The sequence below is a fragment of the Hemitrygon akajei genome, unplaced genomic scaffold (genome assembly GCF_048418815.1).
Source record: "Hemitrygon akajei unplaced genomic scaffold, sHemAka1.3 Scf000052, whole genome shotgun sequence".
Classification (NCBI taxonomy): Eukaryota; Metazoa; Chordata; class Chondrichthyes; order Myliobatiformes; family Dasyatidae; genus Hemitrygon; species Hemitrygon akajei.
The window spans coordinates 6,867,833-6,892,171 of NW_027331938.1; the positions used below are offsets into that span (position 1 = coordinate 6,867,833).

General features: G+C 47.5%; 2 long non-coding RNA genes across 2 annotated transcripts in view; both read left to right on the forward strand.

Annotated features, from left to right (window-relative positions):
• LOC140721223 (uncharacterized) overlaps nt 1-24,339 on the forward strand; it is a 216,817-nt gene that overhangs the window by 82,377 nt on the left and 110,101 nt on the right. The gene's annotated exons all lie outside the window — the stretch shown is intronic.
• Nucleotides 3,311-24,237, forward strand: LOC140721218 (uncharacterized). Its single transcript, XR_012097339.1, has 3 exons — nt 3,311-3,432; nt 22,701-22,935; nt 23,861-24,237. It is a non-coding gene; the product is annotated as an uncharacterized lncRNA (long non-coding RNA).

The following is a 24,339-nucleotide window of genomic DNA, read 5'->3' on the forward strand; positions in this document are numbered from 1 at the left end:
TATTTTGACTTTTTTACAGAGGTGTCGGAGCGGCTCTCCGGTGAGCTCTGGTAGCACTGCAGCCCTGAATGTATGAACAGTGTTAAATGCAAAACCCTGAACAGTGTCGATGATCAGAGGGATCTTAGACTCCAAGTTCATCGCTCCCTGAAAGGGACTGCACAGATTGATCGGGTGGTTAAGAAGGCAAATGGCGTGGTTGTCTTTATTAGTTGAATTAGTTCAAAAGTCATGAAGTTGTGTTGCAGCTTTGTAAAACTTGTTAGCCCTCATCTGGAGTTTTTCAAACAGTTCTGGTCGCCCCCATTCTCGGAAGGATGTCGGGGCTTTGGAGAGGGCGCAGAAGAGGTTTACCAGGACACTGCCTGGATTAGAGGGCATGAGCTATAACGAGAGGCTGGACAAACTTGTGTTGTTTTCTCCAGAGCGGCGCAGGCTGGGGTGAGACTGGACGGACGTTTACAAGATTACGAGAGGAATAGGTAGAGTGGACAGACGTTATGTTTTACCTGGGGGTTGAAATGTCTGACACATTTAAGGTGAGAGGAGATGTGAGGGGCAAGTTTGTTTATTTCCACAGAGTGCTGGGAAGCTGGAGACTATGCCTGGGGTGTTAGACCCCACCGGTCACGTGATCCCATTTGTCCCTCCCATTTAACCGCAGATGTAACGATCTCTTTGTGCATGTTCACAATCTCCAGATTGGTGGTCATGCATCCTCCATGTTGTGTTGGGAAATCTGATGTTGGCCACGGAGTCCTGTTAACTTCCCCCAACTCGCCTCGCTTCTTGAGGCTCCTCACATTTGTCCTGGAGCTTTATGGCTGTTGTGTCTTCTCCCGGACTGGGGTGGGTGAGAAAGGAGAACGTCCCAGGTTGTGGGGATCTTTGATTTCACTGCCTGCTTTACCGAGGGACTGGGAAGTCTAGGGGGGAGAATGGTTTCTGTGATGTGCTGATCTGGATCCAAAGGTCTGTGCAGTTCCTCGCAGTCACGGGCAGAGTAGTTACCATGCAAAACGTGAAGTGTCCGGATGGGAAACTTTCTATGTTGTGTTGATAAAAATTTTGGTGAGGGTCAAAGTATATCTGGCAAAGTTCTTGTTATTTTTGCTATTTCTGTCATTTTAGAATCTTTTGTACAATAGTATGTACTATTCATTCAGTACCTATGTGTTGCTGGAGGACCATCAGTGATCGTCCTTGATCCCTTCTCCCACCTGGTTCCATCAGCTCATCTTGTTCAACCTCTGTCCAGTCTCCTCACACCGTTTCAGTGATATACATCAACCATCTGGGTCATCCTCAGTCCGCCTTGTATCCCACCTCCTCAATGTTATATATCAGCAAACTTTCTTCCAACCCTTGTCTTCATTGTGAAGTGTTCTTTTGTCCCTTTGGCCTCACTGAGTCATTTCCAGAATCGGTTATTGTTAGTTGGAATGTCAGAGGGTTATCAGGTCCCAGTTCTGTTGTGCACTGGTGTGGAGGTGCTAGTTTATGAACAGTGACGGGCTGACACACTGCAACATTTTACTGGCAGCAAAGAGTACTGGGAGAGTTGGTGCTTGGGCTCTAATCCTGTGATCGGCATTCCAGGCAAATGGAACTATTGGTGTTTTGGCTTTGACTTTGGTTTGAGCTTCTACAGATGGGGCTGTAAGATACAGATCCTGCAATGAAGCAGAAATTTTAGATTGCGCTACCCAGTGTGAGATGTGGGGACGATGTGTGAGACTCTTAGGGTCGGTGAGTGGCAGATTCAGCTGTGTGAGTCTGTGAGGTTGGGTCTTGGGAGATCACGGTTTTTGATCCAGGTAAATTGGACCAGGGATTGAGCTGTTTGGGCTTGTGAGGTGTTGATCGAGTATTTCTGGTCTGGGATCAGATATTTGTTTCTGGAGTTCCTTTGGAAGCAATGACTGCCAATCTGAGGAGAGGATGAGTTCCCATTTCATCCTCACAGGGAGAGGCTGTGAGTAAATGGGCTGTTCCGTGTTTACAACAGTAGAAATAGACCCTGAGTCTGGTGTTCAAACTGTGTTTGGAAATCCCCCCCCCCCCCCCCCCACTGTCACATAGTGGAAATCAGGCAGCTGTGCTGGAGATCTGCACTAAAAACTGAAAATGTTTGAACTCAATCTGATGAAATGTTATTAATTGAATTGTATTGTAAGCTGTTCCTTACCTGCTGAGTGTTTCTGGTAATTCCAGTTTCTTTTTATTTCTTGGTTTATATTTCATGAAATGGACCTGTTTTAACCTGGAAATGAAAATGGCTGTGATAGTTTGTAGGCCTCCGTTAGAGTCTCTGCAAGTCTCCCCTCTCCACGCCAGCGATGTTGTCCAAGGGAAGGGCATTAGGACCCATACAGTTTGGCACCGGTGTCGTCGCTCAAGGACACACACGCAGCCTCTGCCAAGGCTCGAACTAGCAACCTTCAGATCACTAGACCAACGCCTTAACCACTTGGCCACGCGCCAGCACATGTGATAGTAGAACAGTAAAGAAAGTACAACGTTTCCCTTTAAATTATCCTGGTACCAATTTGTCTGTTATTCCTGGAAATGTGTTCAGTACAGTTGTTGCTAACAAGGTGTACATGAATAATCTCAGGAATGATTTGCGTTATGTATGAGGAGCATTTGATGGTTCTGGACCTGTGCTCGATGGAGTTCAGAGGGACGGTGGGGGTGGTGGAGGGATGTATGGTTAAGTAAACTTACCGAATGCTGAAAAGCCTGGATACAGTGGACATGGAGAGGATGTTTCCATTAGACGGAGAGTCTGTGATCTGACAGCACAGTCTCAGAATAAAGATGCTTCCTGTTAAAATTCAGTTGAGAATTTTTTTTTGCCAAAATATGTCTGATCTGTGGAATTTGTTGCCACAGAGTCTGATTGAGGCTGCCATTTGGGTATATTTATGACAGACATTAATATATTCATGATTGCTAAGTAGCTTCAGGGTTACAGGAGGAAGGCAGGAATATGGTGTTGGAATAAAAATCAGCCCTGGTTGAGTGTTGTGGCAGACCAGATGGATCGAATCATCTAATTCTGTTCCTTTGTCTTATGTCTTACCATGACTGAATGATGGCTCCTTCTTATCCCATATCGTTTTGTGACGTATGAGGGACAATAAAAGATTGTTCACTGAGATCATTATATTTGCCTTCAACGTTTAAATTTCAGTGAGTTTTGTTCCTAGTAACATTAAGCAGAAATGTTTGGTCCTCCTTTGTAATGTTAATGTGCTTCATTATCTTTCATGTTAAAGTTAGACCTGCAGTGAGAGATTCATTGGAAGAAAAACCACGACTGAAGACGAGGGAACAGCAACAAGTGAACCAGCCCGAGGACTGAGAGCACCAACTGGAGAGAACCCATCTGACTCAGGGTTTCCATTGATTCAGTCAGGAGAAAGTTTGGTGAGTCTCATTTACTCAAACACTGGTCCTTTAGACATTACGTACCTGCACAAAGGAAGGTAGGGAATAGTTGGGAGTGAGACTGAATATGCCCAGAAGAACCAGTTATGCCTCTGTCAGAACCAGTTGTGAAGAAGCCCCCCCCCCCCCCCATGTTCCCTTTAAACTTTTTGCCCTTCACCCTTAACCCGTGTCCTCTGGTTTTTTTCTCCCCTAGCCTCAGTGGATAAAGCCTGCTTGCATTCACTTTATCTATACCCATCATAATTTTATATACCTCTATGAAGTCTCCGCTCATTCTTCTACGCTCCAAGGAATAAAGTCCTAAACTATTCAACCTTTCTCTGTAACTCAGTTTCTCAAGTCCCGGCAACATCCTCGTAAACCTTCTCTGCACTCTTTCAACCTTATTAATATCCTTCCTGTAATTCGGTGACCAGAGCTGCACATGATACTCCAAATTCAGCCTCACCAATGCCTTATACAACCTCACCATAACATTCCAATTCTTATACTCAATACTTTGATTCATAAAGGCCAATGTACCAAAAGCTCTCTTTACTACCCTATCTACCCGTGACGCCACTTTTAGGGAATTTTGTATCAGTATTCCTAGATCCCTCTTCTACTGCACTCCTCAGTGCCCCACCATTTACCTTATCTGTTCTACATTGGTTTTTCCTTCTGAAGTGCAATACCTCACACTTGTCTGTATTAAACTCCATTTGCCATTTTTCAGCCCATTTTTCTAGCTGGTCCAGATCCCTTTGCAAGCTTTGAAAACCTTCCTCACTGTCCACTATACCTCCGATCTTTGTATCATCAGCAAATTTGCTGATCCAATTTACCAAATTATTATCCAGATCATTGATATAGATGACAAATAACAATGGACCCAGCACTGATCCCCGTGGCACATCACTAGTCACAGGCCTCCACTCAGAGAAACAATCCTCCACTACCAATCTCTGGCTTCTCCCATTGAGCCAATGTCTAATCCAATTTACTACCTTACCATCTATACCTAGCGACTGAATCTTCCTAACTAACCTCCCATGCGGGACTTTGTCAAAGGCCTTACTGAAGTCCATGTAGATAACATCCACTGCCTTGCTTTCATCCACTTTCCTTGTAACCTCCTCAAAACACTCTAATATATTTGTTAAACATGACCTACCACACACAAAGCCATGTTGACTCTCCCTAATAAGACCCTGTCTATCTAAATAATTGTCGATCCTGTCTCTTAGTACTCCTCCAATATTTTACCCACTATCGACATCAAACTTACCAGCCTATAATTTCGAGAATTACTTTTAGAGCCTGCTTTAAACAACGGAACAACATGAGCTATCCTCCAAATCCCTGGCACCTCACCCGTAGATAACGACATTTAAATATATCTGCCAGGGCCCCTGCAATTTCAACACTAGTCTCCTTCAAGGTCTGAGGGAATACCCTGTCAGGTCCTGGATATTTATCTACTCGCCTCAAGATAGCAAGCATCTCCTCCTCTTCTATCTGTATAGGTTCCATGACCTCAATACTTGTTTGCCTTATTTCCATTGACTCCATGCCAGTTTCCTTAGTAAATACAGACGCAAAAAAAAATTTAAGATCTCCCCCATTTCTTTCAGTTCCATACATAGCCGACCACTCTGATCTTCAAGAGGACCAATTTTATCCCTTACTATCCTTTTGCTCTTAACATACCTGATGTAGCTCTTTGGATTATCCTTCACCCTGACTGCCAAAGCAACCTCATGTCTTCTTTTAGCCCTCCTGATTTCTTTCTTAAGTATTTTCTTACTCTTTTTATACTCCTCTAGTACCTTATTTGCTCCCTGTTTCTTATACATGTCATACATCTCTTGTTTTCTTTATCAGAGTTCCCTGGAGAACCAAGGTTCCTTATTCTTATTCATTTAGCCTTTAATCCTGAGACTTTGTTCCCAGGGTGTCCTCATGGGGCGTCCAGAAATGATTTCAGCTGGTGACAACCCTGTTTTCCCCTGTGGGGTAACCCTCATGTGGAATCGGGCTAATGGTCGGACCTTCATCCAAGTGAGTCCAGTCTCCGCTGTTAGTCTGGCCAGTTTACTCTTCAGAGTTGCATTGGCTCTTTCTACTATACCGGTGGCCCGTGAGTGGTGTACACAGTGGAATTGTTGCTTGATAGCTAGTTCGTTACGTACCCCTTCGTTTGCTTTCACCACAAAGTGTGGGCCATTGTCAGAGCTCAGCATCTCCAGCAGGCCGTACCTGGGAATTATTTCCCGTAATAATACCTTCACAACAGTCAGCAGTATTAATGGTAGTTGGAAAAGCTTCAACCCATCTACTAAACACGTCTATAATAACTAAGCAGTATCTATAGCAATGTACTCGAGGCAATTCAATGAAATCAACTTGTAGACACGAAAATGTTTCACCGGTCAAGGGAGTCGTACCCGGTGTGCAGGGTACAGGTTACCAACCATTCCTTCCTTTTCCAAGTGTGTACAGTTATGTACATAATTGACCAATGTAAGTAAAAACTGTGTAGGAACACAAACCTGTCCCACTGGGTGATCCAAAAACCTAGGTCGGGGTCTTTCTGGCATCCCATCTGGGACCACAGTTTGCGCTCATCCTCAGAGACGTCCCCCTGGAAAGTACGCACCTCCCGCATGTCTGGCAAACCCGTTCTGCTTGAGTCATGGAGGATTGCTTGACGGGAACCCGAGCGGACTGCAACTACCGAGGATTGTGCCGCACTTTTCGCTGTCTCATCTGCTAAAGCATTGCCCGTAGTGACCAGGTTAGACATGCGGACGTGGGCTGCACACTTAATAATAGCCAAAACTCGAGGTAGCTGTAGAGCGGTGAGTAAGTTGTTTACAAAGGTGGCATTACTAATGGGGTGGCCAGAGGACGTCAGGAATCCCCCTGTTCCCAGAGAGCCCCGTAGTCATGGACCATTCCAAACGCATAACAGGAGTCTGTGTAAACGTTCCCATTTCTGTCTGTTGCTGGGATACAGACACGAGTCAGAGCAAACAGCTCAGCCTTCTGGGCGGAGACAGCTGCTTCAAAAGAGGCCTGCTCAATTACTTCACTGTCCGTCACTATCGCATAGTCAGAATATCGTTTTCCTGATGGATCCACAAAAGAGCTTCCATCCTCGTAAAAAGTTGCCTCAGGCTTGAGGGGGTATTGCAGAATGGATGGGAGAGTCTGTCCTTCTTTCACTGTGATCCAGACGGGGGGCAGTTGGTGCGGCCGACTTCATGGCCTGAAATTGCCCAGAGATGTGGTGCAACATCTTGGGTTTTGTCAACATTAAAAGAGAGTTTTACTAGATGTCCCGTCTTCACTTCCGACTCCTTCCAGTATCGGAGTTGGCCCACAGGAAATCTCGCCAGTCTTCTTTCGTGCTGGAGGCTTGTTTTGTCAGGGTGTAGGCAGGGAACCCAGGGCAAACCCTGATGCTGGTATGGGCAGCCACCAGTCCTGTCTGTCGCCAAAGGGAATCCAGAACTTCAGACAGTAATGAACTGCCCTCGCTTCCTTTAACCTGTCCAATCACCGTGAATGGGAACTTCTGTCCCTCGAGGGCTGCATAAATATGGCTTTCCTCAGTTGAGCACCCCGTAGGGTCAAAGTACAGAGTCACATGAGAGTCGGCCGCTGGCAGAAGGGGTTCAAACTCAGTGGAGTCCGGATTAAGTGCCCACCACTGGGGGGGGGGGGTCAGAAATTGGGGAAGCTGTCGGTTGTTCGCTAGTTGCAGGGTGATACCATTGTCTCTGCAGAGGATCTCGACTTCCAACAGACAGAGCAAGTCTCTCCCTGCTAGATTACACCCCCGACTGGTGGTGACTGTGAATGAAACCTCACACTGGTTCCCCTGGAATTCCACCTGCAGTGGCTGGTTATGTGAATACGTACATCCTATGCCTTCAAAGCCAGACACAGTGATTGTAGCGTCTGATAGCTGGAATCCCTTTTCTGATACTGTTTCCTGATCGAGAGTGGTTGTGGTTGCCCCCATATCAATCATAAACGGAATTGGAATTCCAGCAACTTGCAATATTACATTGGGCTCTTCCTGAGGGGTGGAAATCACAGTAGGAAGCATCCTTGCTTGTCCATTTCTAAACGGGTTGTTTTCCCCACCTGTCCCGTGGCAGCTTTCTGTTCTTCTGTTCCCATTTCTGATCCCCAGATATAGCCCGTTCACATCCTTCTTTCCACTGAACATATTCTCCTTTAATATTAGTTCCCTTCAGGGTCGATCGGGATTCGAAAGTCGGGTCGCAATGATATGTCAAAGCTCAACGTATTCCATTTTGGTCATTGTCAGGCCAATCCATATTATTTTTAATCCTGTTGGCTATCTATATTGCTAAGCGATAGAACAGTAGGGCATTAAACTGGGGGGACAGATTCCCATTATTAAATGCTTGGTCTCCTGCGAAAGTGCCATAGCAGGCCACAAATCACTCCCAATAGTCTGGTCCCGATTCCCCAGGGTTAGGTTTGCATTCATCTACTTTAGTGATGTTTACAGGTTGCTGGAGAGCCCTTTCCAAGGCTTGAATAATCTGGTCTGTCTGTTCATTCTCATTATGTTTTCCCGCCTGTAACTCCTGATAGGTTTGGTATCTCAAATCTGCCTTCCATTTCCTCCCCTCAGCAGCTGAGAGAATCATGCAGCAGAGACTGAATAAATCTTGTGGAGTTGCATTAAACATTTTTGTATTGCCGACACACTGCTGGGTTTTCTTTTCTATCTGGGGCCTGATTCATGATCATTCTCGTTTCTTGAGGCTTCCGGGGTGCAGACACAGGGATCACTGAGGGCTGTCCCTCCTCCTGCTCGTGGATTGGGCAGCATTCAGGTGGGAATTGTCTTTGTGGAGCCATTAACTGGGGTTTTATTGAATTCTTCCCTCCCTGTCTCGGAATAAACCTCAGTATTCCCTTTCAGGATCACATGGTAAAGTGACACCCCCCGCCCTTCCCTGTCCTGCTGTTTTACCCGAGCGGCCACCGTTGGGGTTTGGGATCACTGGGTGAACTTGGCCCCTGGTAAGGTAGGAGAGGTACGGTGGGTGCCCACTCCTCATCACGGTCACTGTCCTCAAACAGGGTCGGTATGACCCTTGTTTATCCCTTGTTTCCCTATCAGTATGTAACGGAACCCAATTTCCCCCGGGGTCAATAAAGTATGTCTGTCTGACGTTCCTGCCCTTCTCTCCTATCTGGGCCGGCCTTGGTTTGCTTACGTTGTTCTTCCTGCTCTCATTTTCGGCATCCATCCACCCATTCACACTTCACTTTTAGCATCTCCCAACCTTTGCATTACATACCTCTATCCTGTTGTCACATGCATTGTTCCTCCAACTTGCTAATAATATACTGTTCCACTTCATATCTGCTTTTCCTTCCATTCCCTTTTCAACAATTTCCACTTCTTTCCACAGTTCTTTTTCCATATCAAATTTACTGCTTGTTCTCATGATGTAATATCCCAGGCTCCTGCACCCTCCCCCGTCCGTGGCCACATTTTATTCCCCAATTTCTTATTCAGCGCTGCACTCAACATTTGAAAATCTTTTTCCTTGTCTGGAAAACTCTTAATCGACTGCAATTGACCCATGTTCTCTTTGTCATTTACCCGGCACAAAGCCTCCTGCTCAATTATCGATCATGTAACTTTACCCGGCTGGCACCTCCTGCTCAATTAATGAAATTACCTGGCATGTAAGCCTCCTGCCCACTTAGTAAAATTTACCTGGTACCGCCTCCTGCCCACTTAGCAAAATTTTGCCTTATACGAGCCTCTCGACAGATTCTTTCCTGATCCCGTTAAGCTAAGCAATCAGCCTTGGGCGAGGGACCGTACCTCCAAATGAACTAACGGAGAGTGACAAAAGGTAAAATACCTACTGGGCACCCGGTCACTCTCTGCAGTCCCCAGAGTGGTCCAGCCACTTGCTCAGCCCGTCTGCTTGGCACTCCCTGTATTGGGATCGTGTTCCTGATGACAAATGTTAAAAGTTGAATCCAGTTAAAACTCGGGAGTCCAGTTTCTTATCATCACCACAGTTTATTGCGCATTCCCCTGCAGGAGTTTGAGACCCAGTTGTCAAAGGGAAGGCATGTAAGCACTGCCACCATCTGACAAGTGGACTGACTTAGTCAGGTTACAGCCGTATACCTGTACATAGTAAGCCCATACATTACAATTGCAATATGTTGTTTGAACTGGTACACCCAAGTCTGTTGGTGCAAAACTTAATTACTTAGAATTGAGAGTTCACTAAATCAAGGTTTTAATTACAGATGGATGTACAGTCCAGTCCTTGTCAGTTATTCCCCTTGCAAGGCCCTGATTTAATTACAAACAGAAGTTCATTCCTGTCCTTATCAGTGAGTCCTCCTCCACTTACTCAAACAAGAGTACAGTGTATAATGTTATCAGCTAATGAGAGTACAATGTATAATGTCATCAGCTCTCAGTGTGTCTCTCTGCAAGCCACAGAGAACTGGTTATGAGCCTGTCTTAGCTAAATGCTGAAAACGGAGTTCACTTCAGTTCAAAATTCCTATTCAGTCCCAATTATTCTTTTAGCCAGAGGTTACATAGGTTCCATCCTCAATTCCTCAGGTGGGTTCAGGGGAAATATTTATGTCCAATATAGAAACTGCTGTTACCTGTGTGTATTGTGGCGATGCAAAAGTTGCTGGAGAATTTGCAAGTGGGAAGAAGTGGAGTGATATTTGGAAATCTGATTTTTTAAAGCGTAGTTTAGCAAGCAAACCACATATGGACAATGTACAAAAGCTCTGGTGAGAAAATCCTTCATTACCCGTTACCCGCCTGCTACATAGGTTGTGTGAGAGTGCAGATGAACTCGATCACGTATAATGTGTAAAATGTCCTTGTTTATGTTAAGAGCTTTTTTAGTTGTGTAAGATGATGAGGGGCATTGATCGTGTGCATAGCCAGAGGTTATTTTCCCAGGGCTGAAATGGCTAACACAAGAGAGCAGAGTTTTAAGGTGCTTGAAAATTGATACTGAGGGGATATCAGGGGTAACTTTTTTTACACAGAGGATGGTGGGTGCATGGAATGCATTGCTGGCTTTTTGTGTGAGAGTGTTTCAGTTACTGTGGGAACAGGAAACCATGCAGCTCAGTGGGAACAGGGAATAATACCAATGGAGAGAGTCAAACTGAGCCAAGTCACAGATTGGAGATGGCAGAAATGCCCCATTCTTATAGAGACAGGAAGAGCATCAGAGAGTTTGAGGGTCATTCCAGATGCCAGCACTGTGCCCAGTTAGAAGGTGATTTCTCTCTCCAACTTGGGTTGAACTTCACTGTAACAGTGTGTTGCCAGATCACACCTTGACAACTCAAGTGATCTCATCTGAAATGTTGTCCGACACCCATTGATTGATTCTGTAAATCTTTTTACAAGTTAAAAATGACAAGGAATTTGTCTACGGGAATCTCGAACACAGCACACCAGTTTTGCTGTCTCCGTCCAGATATTGAAGAAGTGGAGCAAGGGATTCACTCGACCATCCTTCCTGCTCAGACTGTGGGGAGGGATTCACTCGATCATCCTTCCTGCTCAGACTGTGAGGAGGGATTCACTCGATCATCCTTCCTGCTCAGTCTGTGGGGAGGGATTCACTCGATCATCCTTCCTGCTCAGACTGTGAGGAGGGATTCACTCGATCATCCTTCCTGCTCAGTCTGTGGAGAGGGATTCACTCGATCATCCTTCCTGCTCAGACTGTGGGGAGGGATTCACTCGATCATCCTTCCTGCTCAGACTTTGGGGAGGGATTCACTCGATCATCCTTCCTGCTCAGACTGTGGGGAGGGATTCACTCGATCATTCTTCCTGCTCAGACTGTGGGGAAGGATTCACTCGATCATCCTTCCTGCTCAGACTGTGGGGAGGGATTCACTCGATCATCCTTCCTGCTCAGACTGTGGGGAGGGACTCACTCGATCATCCTTCCTGCTCAGACTGTGGGGAGGGATTCACTCGATCATCCTTCCTGCTCAGACTGTGGGGAGGGATTCACTCGATCATCCTTCCTGCTCAGACTGTGGGGAGGGATTCACTCGATCATCCTTCCTGCTCAGACTGTGGGGAGGGATTCACTCGATCATCCTTCCTGCTCAGACTGTGGGGAGGGATTCACTCGATCATCCTTCCTGCTCAGACTGTGGGGAAGGATTCAGTCGATCATCCTTCCTGCTCAGACTGTGGGGAGGGATTCACTCGATCATCCTTCCTGCTCAGACTGTGGGGAGGGACTCACTCTATCATCCTTCCTGCTCAGACTGTGGGGAGGGATTCACTCGATCATCCTTCCTGCTCAGACTGTGGGGAGGGACTCACTCGATCATCCTTCCTGCTCAGACTGTGGGGAGGGATTCACACGATCATCCTTCCTGCTCAGACTGTGAGGAGGGATTCACTCGATCATCCTTCCTGCTCAGTCTGTGGAGAGGGATTCACTCGATCATCCTTCCTGCTCAGACTGTGGGGAGGGATTCACTCGATCATTCTTCCTGCTCAGACTGTGGGGAAGGATTCACTCGATCATCCTTCCTGCTCAGACTGTGGGGAGGGATTCACTCGATCATCCTTCCTGCTCAGACTGTGGGGAGGGACTCACTCGATCATCCTTCCTGCTCAGACTGTGGGGAGGGATTCACTCGATCATCCTTCCTGCTCAGACTGTGGGGAGGGATTCACTCGATCATCCTTCCTGCTCAGACTGTGGGGAGGGATTCACTCGATCATCCTTCCTGCTCAGACTGTGGGGAGGGATTCACTCGATCATCCTTCCTGCTCAGACTGTGGGGAGGGATTCACTCGATCATCCTTCCTGCTCAGACTGTGGGGAAGGATTCAGTCGATCATCCTTCCTGCTCAGACTGTGGGGAGGGATTCACTCGATCATCCTTCCTGCTCAGACTGTGGGGAGGGACTCACTCTATCATCCTTCCTGCTCAGACTGTGGGGAGGGATTCACTCGATCATCCTTCCTGCTCAGACTGTGGGGAGGGACTCACTCGATCATCCTTCCTGCTCAGACTGTGGGGAGGGATTCACTCGATCATCCTTCCTGCTCAGACTGTGAGGAGGGATTCACTCGATCATCCTTCCTGCTCAGTCTGTGGAGAGGGATTCACTCGATCATCCTTCCTGCTCAGACTGTGGGGAGGGATTCACTCGATCATCCTTCCTGCTCAGACTGTGGGGAGGGATTCACTCGATCATCCTTCCTGCTCAGACTGTGGGGAAGGATTCACTCGATCATCCTTCCTGCTCAGACTGTGGGGAGGGACTCACTCTATCATCCTTCCTGCTCAGACTGTGGGGAGGGATTCACTCGATCATCCTTCCTGCTCAGACTGTGGGGAGGGATTCACTCGATCATCCTTCCTGCTCAGACTGTGGGGAGGGATTCACTCGATCATCCTTCCTGCTCAGACTGTGGGGAGGGATTCACTCGATCATCCTTCCTGCTCAGACTGTGGGGAGGGATTCACTCGATCATCCTTCCTGCTCAGACTGTGGGGAGGGATTCACTCGATCATCCTTCCTGCTCAGACTGTGGGGAGGGATTCACTCGATCATCCTTCCTGCTCAGACTGTGGGGAGAAATTCACTCGATCATCCTTCCTGCTCAGACTGTGGGGAGGGATTCACTCGATCATCCTTCCTGCTCAGACTGTGAGGAGGGATTCACTCGATCATCCTTCCTGCTCAGTCTGTGGGGAGGGATTCACTCGATCATCCTTCCTGCTCAGACTGTGAGGAGGGATTCACTCGATCATCCTTCCTGCTCAGTCTGTGGAGAGGGATTCACTCGATCATCCTTCCTGCTCAGACTGTGGGGAGGGATTCACTCGATCATCCTTCCTGCTCAGACTGTGGGGAGGGATTCACTCGATCATCCTTCCTGCTCAGACTGTGGGGAGGGATTCACTCGATCATCCTTCCTGCTCAGACTGTGGGGAGGGATTCACTCGATCATCCTTCCTGCTCAGACTGTGGGGAGGGATTCACTCGATCATCCTTCCTGCTCAGACTGTGGGGAGGGATTCACTCGATCATCCTTCCTGCTCAGACTGTGGGGAAGGATTCAGTCGATCATCCTTCCTGCTCAGACTGTGGGGAGGGATTCACTCGATCATCCTTCCTGCTCAGACTGTGGGGAGGGACTCACTCTATCATCCTTCCTGCTCAGACTGTGGGGAGGGATTCACTCGATCATCCTTCCTGCTCAGACTGTGGGGAGGGATTCACTCGATCATCCTTCCTGCTCAGACTGTGGGGAGGGATTCACTCGATCATCCTTCCTGCTCAGACTGTGGGGAGGGATTCACTCGATCATCCTTCCTGCTCAGACTGTGAGGAGGGATTCACTCGATCATCCTTCCTGCTCAGTCTGTGGAGAGGGATTCACTCGATCATCCTTCCTGCTCAGACTGTGGGGAGGGATTCACTCGATCATCCTTCCTGCTCAGTCTGTGGGGAGGGATTCACTCGATCATCCTTCCTGCTCAGACTGTGGGGAGGGATTCACTCGATCATCCTTCCTGCTCAGACTGTGGGGAAGGATTCACTCGATCATCCTTCCTGCTCAGACTGTGGGGAGGGACTCACTCTATCATCCTTCCTGCTCAGACTGTGGGGAGGGATTCACTCGATCATCCTTCCTGCTCAGACTGTGGGGAGGGATTCACTCGATCATCCTTCCTGCTCAGACTGTGGGGAGGGATTCACTCGATCATCCTTCCTGCTCAGACTGTGGGGAGGGATTCACTCGATCATTCTTCCTGCTCAGACTGTGGGGAAGGATTCAGTCGATCATCCTTCCTGCTCAGACTGTGGGGAGGGATTCACTCGATCATCCTTCCTGCTCAGACTGTGGGGAGGGACTCACTCTATCATCCTTCCTGCTCAGACTGTGGGGAGGGATTCACTCGATCATCCTTCCTGCTCAGACTGTGGGGAGGGATTCACTCGATCATCCTTCCTGCTCAGACTGTGGGGAGGGATTCACTCGATCATCCTTCCTGCTCAGACTGTGGGGAGGGACTCACTCTATCATCCTTCCTGCTCAGACTGTGGGGAGGGATTCACTCGATCATCCTTCCTGCTCAGACTGTGGGGAGGGATTCACTCGATCATCCTTCCTGCTCAGACTGTGGGGAAGGATTCACTCGATCATCCTTCCTGCTCAGACTGTGGGGAGGGACTCACTCGATCATCCTTCCTGCTCAGACTGTGGGGAGGGACTCACTCGATCATCCTTCCTGCTCAGACTGTGGGGAGGGACTCACTCGATCATCCTTCCTGCTCAGACTGTGGGGAGGGACTCACTCGATCATCCTTCCTGCTCAGACTGTGAGGAGGGACTCACTCGATCATCCTTCCTGCTCAGACTGTGGGGAGGGATTCACTCGATCATCCTTCCTGCTCAGACTGTGGGGAAGGATTCAGTCGATCATCCTTCCTGCTCAGACTGTGGGGAAGGATTCAGTCGATCATCCTTCCTGCTCAGACTGTGGGGAAGGATTCAGTCGATCATCCTTCCTGCTCAGACTGTGGGGAAGGATTCAGTCGATCATCCTTCCTGCTCAGACTGTGGGGAGGGATTCACTCGATCATCCTTCCTGCTCAGACTGTGGGGAGGGATTCACTCGATCATTTCAACTGAATGTACATCAGCAAATTTACACTGGGACAAGTCCATTCACCTGTTCTGTGTGTGAGAAGGGATTTGGTCGGTCTTCCCACCTGTGGCCACACCAGTCAGTTCACACTGGGCAGAAGTAGGTCATGTGCTGTATTTTTAAGGAAAGATTCATTTGGTCATCTGACATAATGGCTCACCAAAGAGTTCACACCAGGGAGTGGCCGTTCACCTGCTCGGACTGTGGGAAAGGATCCACTTGCTCATCTAACCTGAAGGTACTCCAGCGAGTTCACACTGGATGGAGGCCCATCACCTGCTTGGACTGCGGGAAGGGTTTCACTCGGTCAGCTAACCTGAAGGTACACCAGCGTGTTCACACGGGGGAGAGGCCGTTCACCTGTTCAGACTGTGGGAAGGGATTCACTCAGTCATCTAAACGACTGGTACAGAAGTCAGTTCACACTGGAGAGAGGCCATTCACCTGCTCAGACTGTGGGAAGGGATTCACTTGCTCATCTAACCTGAAGGTACATCAGCGAGTTCACACTGGAGAGAGGCCATTCACCTGCTCAGACTGTGGGAAGGGATTCACTCAGTTATCTAACCTGAAGACACATCAGTGAGTTCACACTGGAGAGAGGCCATTCACCTGCTCAGACTGTGGGAAGGGATTCATTCGGTCATCTGACCTAATGGCTCACCATCGAGTTCACACAAGGGAGCAGCCATTCACCTGCTCGAACTGCGGGGAGGGATTCATTTGTTCATCTAACCTTAAGGTACATCAGCGAGTTCACACTGGAGAGCGGCCGTTCACCTGCTCACACTATGGAAAGGGATTCACTCGGTCATCTAAACTGAAGGTACATCAGCGAGTTCACACTGGAGAGAGGCCGTTCACCTGCTCGGACTGCGGGAAGGGATTCACTCGGTCATCTCAACTACAGAGACACCAGCGAGTTCACACTGGGTAGAGGCCGTTTACCTGCTCAGACATTGGGAAGAGTTTCTCTCAGCCATATCCATCAAATGCATCAGCTAGTTCACACTGGAGAGTAGCCATTCACCTGCTGTGATTGTGGGAAGCGATTCACTCAGTCATCTGGGCTTATGTAACTCTCGCTTCGGCTAGCAGCTTAATATAGGGGGTGATAGCCCCCCAGCCCGCCCAAACTTGAGAAATCTTGTTTGGGTGGATGGTGTGTGATGTGTTCCCTGTTACAAATCAGTTCCCTGAAATAACAAACAGTACACAATATCCGATTAAACTATTGAGCTTTATAATTCTTACTTTGACTATAGGGTTAGTAAAGTTAAACAAAAAAAGAAGAAAAAGGGCCCACTGTCTCCATTTGCATCTTTTCATCTCCCCCAGCGAAAGACCACGAAAATCTCTCTTCTAGACTCACAAGAAAGAACATTTCTATCATCGGATAGCCCCGCACTCCATAACCTGTATCTCTAGTCGTAACATAAACATTGCTGCTACAGACAAACCATTGCCTCAGCTGTGAAACATTACAGAGAGGCCATTACATTAGCAGTGAAACCTTAGAGCATGTTACACTTGTGACACACTGTTCACACTGGGGAGAAAGTTTCAATGAGCTGCATGCTGGATATTTGTCCATCACCGTTGCTGAATGCAATTTCGAGAGTGACTGTCGGTGCTGAACTCTGTAATTATTGCTGCTGCTCACCACACCCAGGTCTGCACCCTGGTCACTGGGCATGGGAGGAGTTTCTTCTGCTGCACATTCACCTTTAATGGGACTGGAGTTTAATATTCTGGATCTGAGACAAGTAAATCAGTTCTATTTTAAACTCTGTCTCCGGTACTTAGTGAATCTTTAACACACCTAGTGCACAGTAGAGTCAACTCAGGCCTGCTGGACCCTGCCAGTGATTCTGTTCCACGACAGTACTTTCAAATCCTCCCCTGTACGGCCAAAGTCGGCCTCAGGAGAAATCTTCCCAGACAGATCTGTTGGAATTCTTTGTTGAAATACGAAAGGAGGTGGGTGTTGTTTGTTTGGATTTTCAGATGGTTTTGAACAAGGTGCTGCACCTGAAGCTGCTGAACAAGACACCAGCTCGTGGTATTTGATGTCTCTGTGCTGTTCCCGCTGGAGTTTAGAATTATGGGCGGGGTGTGGAGTTGGGGTGAGGCGTGTTTCCCGAATACTGTAAAGCCGATATGGAGAGGATGTTTCACATAATGCGGAGCCCAGGTCCAGGGGTACATCCTCAGACTACAGGGAAATCAATTCAGATGAGGAGGAAGTCTTATGATATAATGTTTATTCAGCATGGCCGTGTCTGATCTATACTTCTGTGCCCATCCCCCTGTATCTCCAGCTCAAATGTACCCAGCCACCCGCCTACACTCAGATAGATAGACACTTCATTGATCCTAAAGGAACTTACATGGCAGATTTAGAATTTTAGAAAATTCCATGTGTCTCCATTTAAAAGGAGTGGCCCTTTTCGATCCCTGTCTCTTCCTCTTTTCTCCTCTTTTCTCTCTCCTCTCTCCCCCACTCTCTCTATCTCTCCCTCCCCCTCTCCCACTTCCCCTTCTCTCCTCCTCCCTCTTCCTCTATCTCTCTGTCTCTTTCTCTCCCTCCTCTGCTTCATCCAACTCCAAACGGCAGTATGTTCCGATGTCACCAAGGCTACTTATCCTGTCGATGTCACCGTCGCACATTGAAAGGTGCTATCATGGAATGAACATGGGCCGAGGTTCAGGGTCAGTCTGTAAAGGCGGGGTGGGGTGTGGTTTGCAGACATAATGTGGAGAAGGGAAGTGAGAGTGAGAGGAAGTTGGGGTGAGCAGAGTAAGAGAGGGAGGTGAGGAAGTGGGAGAGGGTTTATTAAGATAAGAGCAGAGAGGAGGAGAGTGAGAGGAGACAGAGGAGAGAAGCTGAGAGGAATGTGTGCTGAGGATTGAGAGGAGGGTGGGCGATAGGGAGAAAGGGAGTGACAGATCTGGTGAGTGCACTATGGAGAGAGGGAGGAGCAAGATGTTGAGGGAGCTGCACACACTCAAGTGTTGAGGGAGTTGCATTTCCTCTGTCCCACTCACAGTAACTCTTCTAAGGATGTATTTGCATCAACAAAAGCAGGATTCAACACGCTGTGAGCGTGTGCCGTTCTGAACTGAAATGAAAGCTCAACCCAGAAAGATGAAGGAATTATCACAATGGAACAGTGATTCCCTCTGGGGGCAGTTACGTGTCCTAAGATGGCTTTAGGAGCAAATAGCACTCGCCGGGGGTGGGGGGCATTCGAGATTCTTGGTGGGGCAATAAGCTGCCTCTAACTTGTGGCAACAGACCTGATCGACCGTTAGTAGAGCAGGCACTTCCAAAAAGGATGTGTCACTGGGACACAGGAAGAAGCATCGCACTGCAGGCCTTGAGCATCCATCGTCACAACGGGTCTGACACTTGGCGATCTCGTCCGACCTTACCAACCTAACGGACGTCGTTGGGGATTAGCAACGAGGGTGCTCGGCATTTCGCCTTGACTCGCGGCACTGGGGCTAAAATAGGCTGGGAAACACTGCTATAGAAGAAGGATTTAGCCAATAGGTGAGCATAATCGTCCATGGATGGGATCCGCACGATGCGAGCAAAGGAGGAAAGCGTCCAACGTCAGGCTCAAAGCTGGAGACCTCTTGCCAGAAACTGCGTGGTTCCTTGTGTCAACACAGGACCAGGCGGTTGACACAGAAATGACAAAAATGCACATTAAAAGAGTCACAAACTCAAGACGAAGTGTTGTGCCTCTCGAGGGGCTCTAAAGCAGAACATGCCGTTTGATTGCTTACACAGGCGCCATCAAGTGGCAAGCGTCATTCACCAAAGTCCTGCTTTAAGAGACGATCATGAAAGATACTATCGATGACAATCAATACAAGCCTGATCCAGTTTTAGAGTCGGAGTCAAACAGTTGCATTGCTACCGACCCGTTATTAGAGATAGGGCGATACATGATCCTGTCCGGATATAATATCACAGGATAAACATGCAAATTAGATTTACTGAATAGATACAGGCATTCCGACACACACAGCACGCTGAAATCAATAAGTGAAAAAGCCTGAAATATGCCATGGCGTTGATAGCAGTGTGACGTCATTCACTGGCTCTCATTTTGGAAGGGATTCAATCGGTCATCGCCGATACACCAACAGCTCCGCACTGGGAGGCGGCCGTTCACCTGCACCGTGTGTGCGAAGGGACTCATTCAGTTAACCCACCTTGTGATGCTCCGGTGAGTTCACAATAAATAGAGGCCACATTTCTGTCCGGAGTGAGCAGAGAGTTTTACTCAATCATCCCAGATGCTGCAACGCCAGCAAATTCACATCAGGGAGGAAGTTCAAATCAGCTCTGTGTTAAATGTTTAACCTTCACGGTCACTGAAGGCAGCTGCAGGTTCATGAGGGACTGTTACTGTCGGATTCTACAGTTCTTGCGGCTGCTCATCGCACCCAGGACTGAACCCTGGTCACTGAGCATTGGAGGAGTCTGTTCTGCTGATGTTAGCCTTAAACTAGACTGCTGTTTAATATTACGCTCACTCTCTACTACGCTCACAATGTACACTCGAGAGGCCACTCAATCCATCTGGTCCCAGCCCATGTTTCTGTTCCATATCAGTATTTTAAAGTGTATCTCCGCCGTTTATCTCTCACACTCCCTGTTGCAAATAGTCACTACTCTGTGGGAGAACAGAATTCCCTTGAATTTCATAGAATCATAGAAATCTGCAGCAAATTACAGGCCCTTCGGCCCACAATGTTGTGCCGACCATGTACCCTACTCTAGAAGCTGCCTAGAATTACCCTACCGCAGAGCCCTCTAATTTTCTAAGTTCCATGAATTCTCTTAAGATTCTCTTAACAGACCCTATTGTATCTGCCTCTACCATTTCAAGCACCTTAAACTATTTTCACTCATTTCAAAGGACTAGGCCTCAGACAGCTGTGTTTTTGCAATGCATCTCTCAAGTCTGACAGCAGACTAGCGAATGAATCTTCGATGGAGCAGAGTCAGAATCCAAAGAGTTGCCAGCAGCAGTCGGGGCTTTGGGGCTCCAGAAAAAGATGGGGTCTGGAGGTTTTGAGCAGGAGGAGGGAAGAGGAATCAGACCAGCAGGATCTGGCTATGAATAAAAGATGAGAAACATTTGGAAACTGGTTAATTGAAGAAACAAATTGGTTAATTTCTACAAAATATTGCCTGTAATCAGCAGATCAGGCAGCAAATGTGGAGAGGAATAAATAGACAGCATTTTAGCCGAGCCCCTTCAGCATGCCTGGACTGTGTACTCCTCTGCTTAGTTGCCGCCTGAACTGCAGAGTTCCTCCAGCATTGTGTGTGTTTGCATTCCTCTTTTTCCAGCAACTGCAGAAACATGCCCACTCTGGGTGATCAGAATGGTAATCTATACGGGAGACAAAGTAGATGGGGGAGGTTTTAAATAGTAGTTTTACATCCGTATTTCCTCAGGAGATGGACACAGAGTCTGCAGAAGTGAGGCAAAGCAGCATCAACTTCATGGACCCTGTACAGATGACAGAGGTGGAGGTGTTTGCTGTCTTAAGGCAAATTGGCGTGGATCAATCCCCAGGGCCTGACAAGTTGTTCCCTGGGACTCTGGAATTGCAGAAATTGTCAGAGCCCAAGCACAGATATTTAAATCATCCTTAGTGACAGGTGAGGGACTGGAGGATTGGAGGACAGCCAATGTTGTTCTGCTGTTCAAGAAAGCCTCTAAACTTAAACTAAAAAATTGTACATTGGTGAGCTTGTCATCAGTGGTGGGAACGTTAATGGAACGTAAGTGCAGGAACTGGATATACAAGTTTTTGGATAGATGTGGACTGATTAAGGATAGATAGCATAGCTTTGTGCATGGTAGGTCATGTCTAACCAATCTTATAGAGTCTCTCGAGGAAGTTGTCAGGGAAGTGGATGAAAGCAAGGCTGCTGATGTTGTCTACATGGACTTTAGCAAGACACTTGGCAAAGTCTCACATTGGAGGTTGGTCAAGAAGGTTCAGTCACTCAGCCTTCAAGATGAGATAGTAAATTGGATGAGACACTGTCTTTGGGAGATGCCAGAGTGTGGTTGCAGATGGTCGCCTATCTGACCGGAGGCCTGTGACTAGTGGTGTGCCATAGGGATCAGTGTGGGATCTGTTGTTGTTTGTCATCTATATCAGTAATCTGGATGATAGTGTGGTTAGCTGAATCAGCAAATACGTGGATCACACCAAGTCTGGGAGTTTAGCGGACTGTGAGCAGGCTATCATGGCTTGCAGTGCGAACTGGACCAGCTGGAAAGATGGCTTGAGAAATGGAAAATGGAATTTAATGCAGACAAGTGTGAGGTGTTGCACTTTGGTAGGACCTACCAGGGTAGCTCTCACACAGTGACTGGTTGGGCACTGAGGAGTCTTGTAGAGGAAAGGATCGGGGAATACAGGTCTCTATTTCACTGAAAGTGGTGTCACAGTTCAAAAGGTACAGAGAGAAAGATTTTGGCCCATTGGCCTTCATAAACTCAAGTACTGTCAACAATAGATGGATGTTATGTTGACGTTGTACACGACATTGGTGAAGCCTAATTTGGAGTATTGTGTGCAGTTTTGGTCACCAACCTACAGGAAAGATGTAAAAGAGGTTGAAAGAGTTCAGAGAAAATTCACAAGGATGTTGTCAGGTCTGGAGGACTTGGGTTAGAAGGAAACATTGAACTGGACTGGACTTTATTCCTTGGAAAGTAGAAGAGTGAGGGGAGATATGATGGAGGTATACCACAGTTTTGAGGGACATAGATGGGGTAAATGCAAGCTGGGTTTTTCCACTGAGATGGGGTGGGACCACAACCAAAGGCCATGTTGTGGTTGCACGATTGCAACATGTTAGAGGTCGGTATAGGTACCTGGATGGTAGGGGTATGGGAGTGGAAAGCGTAAATAGCTTGGCACCAACTAGATGGGCCAATGTGTCTGAATCTTTCTATGACTGTGACAAGAATCTTAAACAATACTAATATTCACTCTAATTCATTTTAACAGCTGTGCAGACCAACCATACATCTGGGTAGGAAATATTTACATGGCATTAAAACTGTGGCACTTTAAGTTAACAGTACATAAAAGAAAATCCCAGCTGCACGTCAACAAAGGGTATTTGTGTGAGAGTGTTTCAGTTCCTGTGGGGCCAGGCTCCCATGCAGCTCAGTGGGAACAGGGAATAACCCCAATGGAGAGAGTCAAACTGAGCCAATTCACAGATTGGAGATGCCAGAAATGCTCCATTCTTATAGAGACTGGAAGAGTATCAGAGAATTTGATGGTCATTCCAGACACCAACCATGTGCCCAGTTACAAGATGGTTTCTTTCTGCAACTTGGGTTGAACCTCACTGTAACAGTGTGATGCCAGATCACACCTTGGTAACTAATGTGATCTCATCTGAAATGTTGTCCTACACCCATTGATGGATTTTGTAAATCTTTTTACAGGTTGAAAATGACAAGGAAATTGTCTATGGGAATTCAAACAAAACACACCAGTTTTGCTGTCTCTGTCCAGATATTTAAGAAGTGGAGCAAGGGATTCCCTCAATCATCCTTCCTGCTCAGACTGTGGGAAGGGATTCACTCTATCATCTGACCGACTGGCACGCCCGTTATTTTACACAGGTAACATTCACCTGTTCAGACTGGGAATGGAATCACTCGTTAATCTCAACTAAAGGTACGTCAGCAAGTTCACACTGGTACAAGGCTATTCACTTGTTGTGTGTGTGAGAAGGGATTCAGACGATCTTTCCAGCTGTGGGCACACCAGTTAGTTCACATTGGGCAGAGGCTGGTCATCTGCTGAAATTGTGGGGAAGGATTCACTAGGCCATATCTGACCGAATGGCACACCAGCGAGTTCACACCGGGGAGCGGCCGTTCACCTGCTCAGACTGTGGGAAGGGATTCATTCAGTCATCCTCCCTATTGGCACACCAGTCAGTTCACACTGGGGAGTGGCCGTTCACCTGCTCAGTGTGCGCGAAAGGATTCACTCGATCATCCTCCCTATTGGCACATCCACACTGGGGAGAGGCCGTTCACCTGCTGTGAATGTGGGAGGGGATTCGCTCGGTCATCTGATCTACTGATACACCAGTCAGTTCACACTGGTGAGAGGCCATTCACGTGCTCAGACTGTGGGAAGGGATTCATTCTGTCACACGAACAACTGGTACACAAGTCAGTTCACACCGGGGAGCGGCCATTCACCTGCTCAGACTGTGGGAAGGGATTCACTCGGTCATCTCAACTACAGAGACACCAGCGAGTTCACACCGAGTAGATGCCGATCAACTGGTCAGTCTTTGGGAAAAGTTTCTCTCGGCCAAATCAGCGAGTTCACACTGGGGAGTGGCCGTTCACCTGCGGTGAATGTGGGAAGTGATTCACTAAGTAATCTTAGCGTATGTAACTCTCACTTCAGCTAGCAGCTTCATATAGCTTAATTTGGCCCCCCCAGCCCGGCCAAACTTAAGAAATCTCTTTTGGGTGGATGCTGTGTGATGTGTCCCCTGTTACAAATCAGTACCCTGAAATTACAAACAGTACACAATATGTGATTAAACAATTGAGATTTATAATTCTTACTTTACCTACAGGCTTAGTAAAGGCAACAAAAAGAAAGAAAAAGAGCCCACTCTCTCCATTCGCGTCTTCTCATCTCTCCCCATCAAAAAACCATGAAAATCTCTCTTCCAGACTCAGAAGAAGGAATATTTCTCTCATTGGATACACCCGCACTCCAAATCCCTGTTTTCTCTAGTCGTAACCTAAACATTGTTATACTTGTGACACACTACCGGGTTCACACTGGGTAGAAAGTTTCAATGAGCTGCATGCTGAATATTTGTCCATCACCGTTGCTGAATGCAATTTCGAGAGTGACTCTCGGTGCTGAAATCTGCAATTATTGCTGCTGCTCACCACACCCAGGTCTGCACCCTGGTCACTGGGCACGGGAGGAGTTTCTTCTTCTGCATATTCACCTTTGATGGGACTGGAGTTTAATATTCTGGATCTGAGACAAGTAAATCAGTTCTATTTTAAACTCTGTCTCCGGTACTTAGTGAATCTTTAA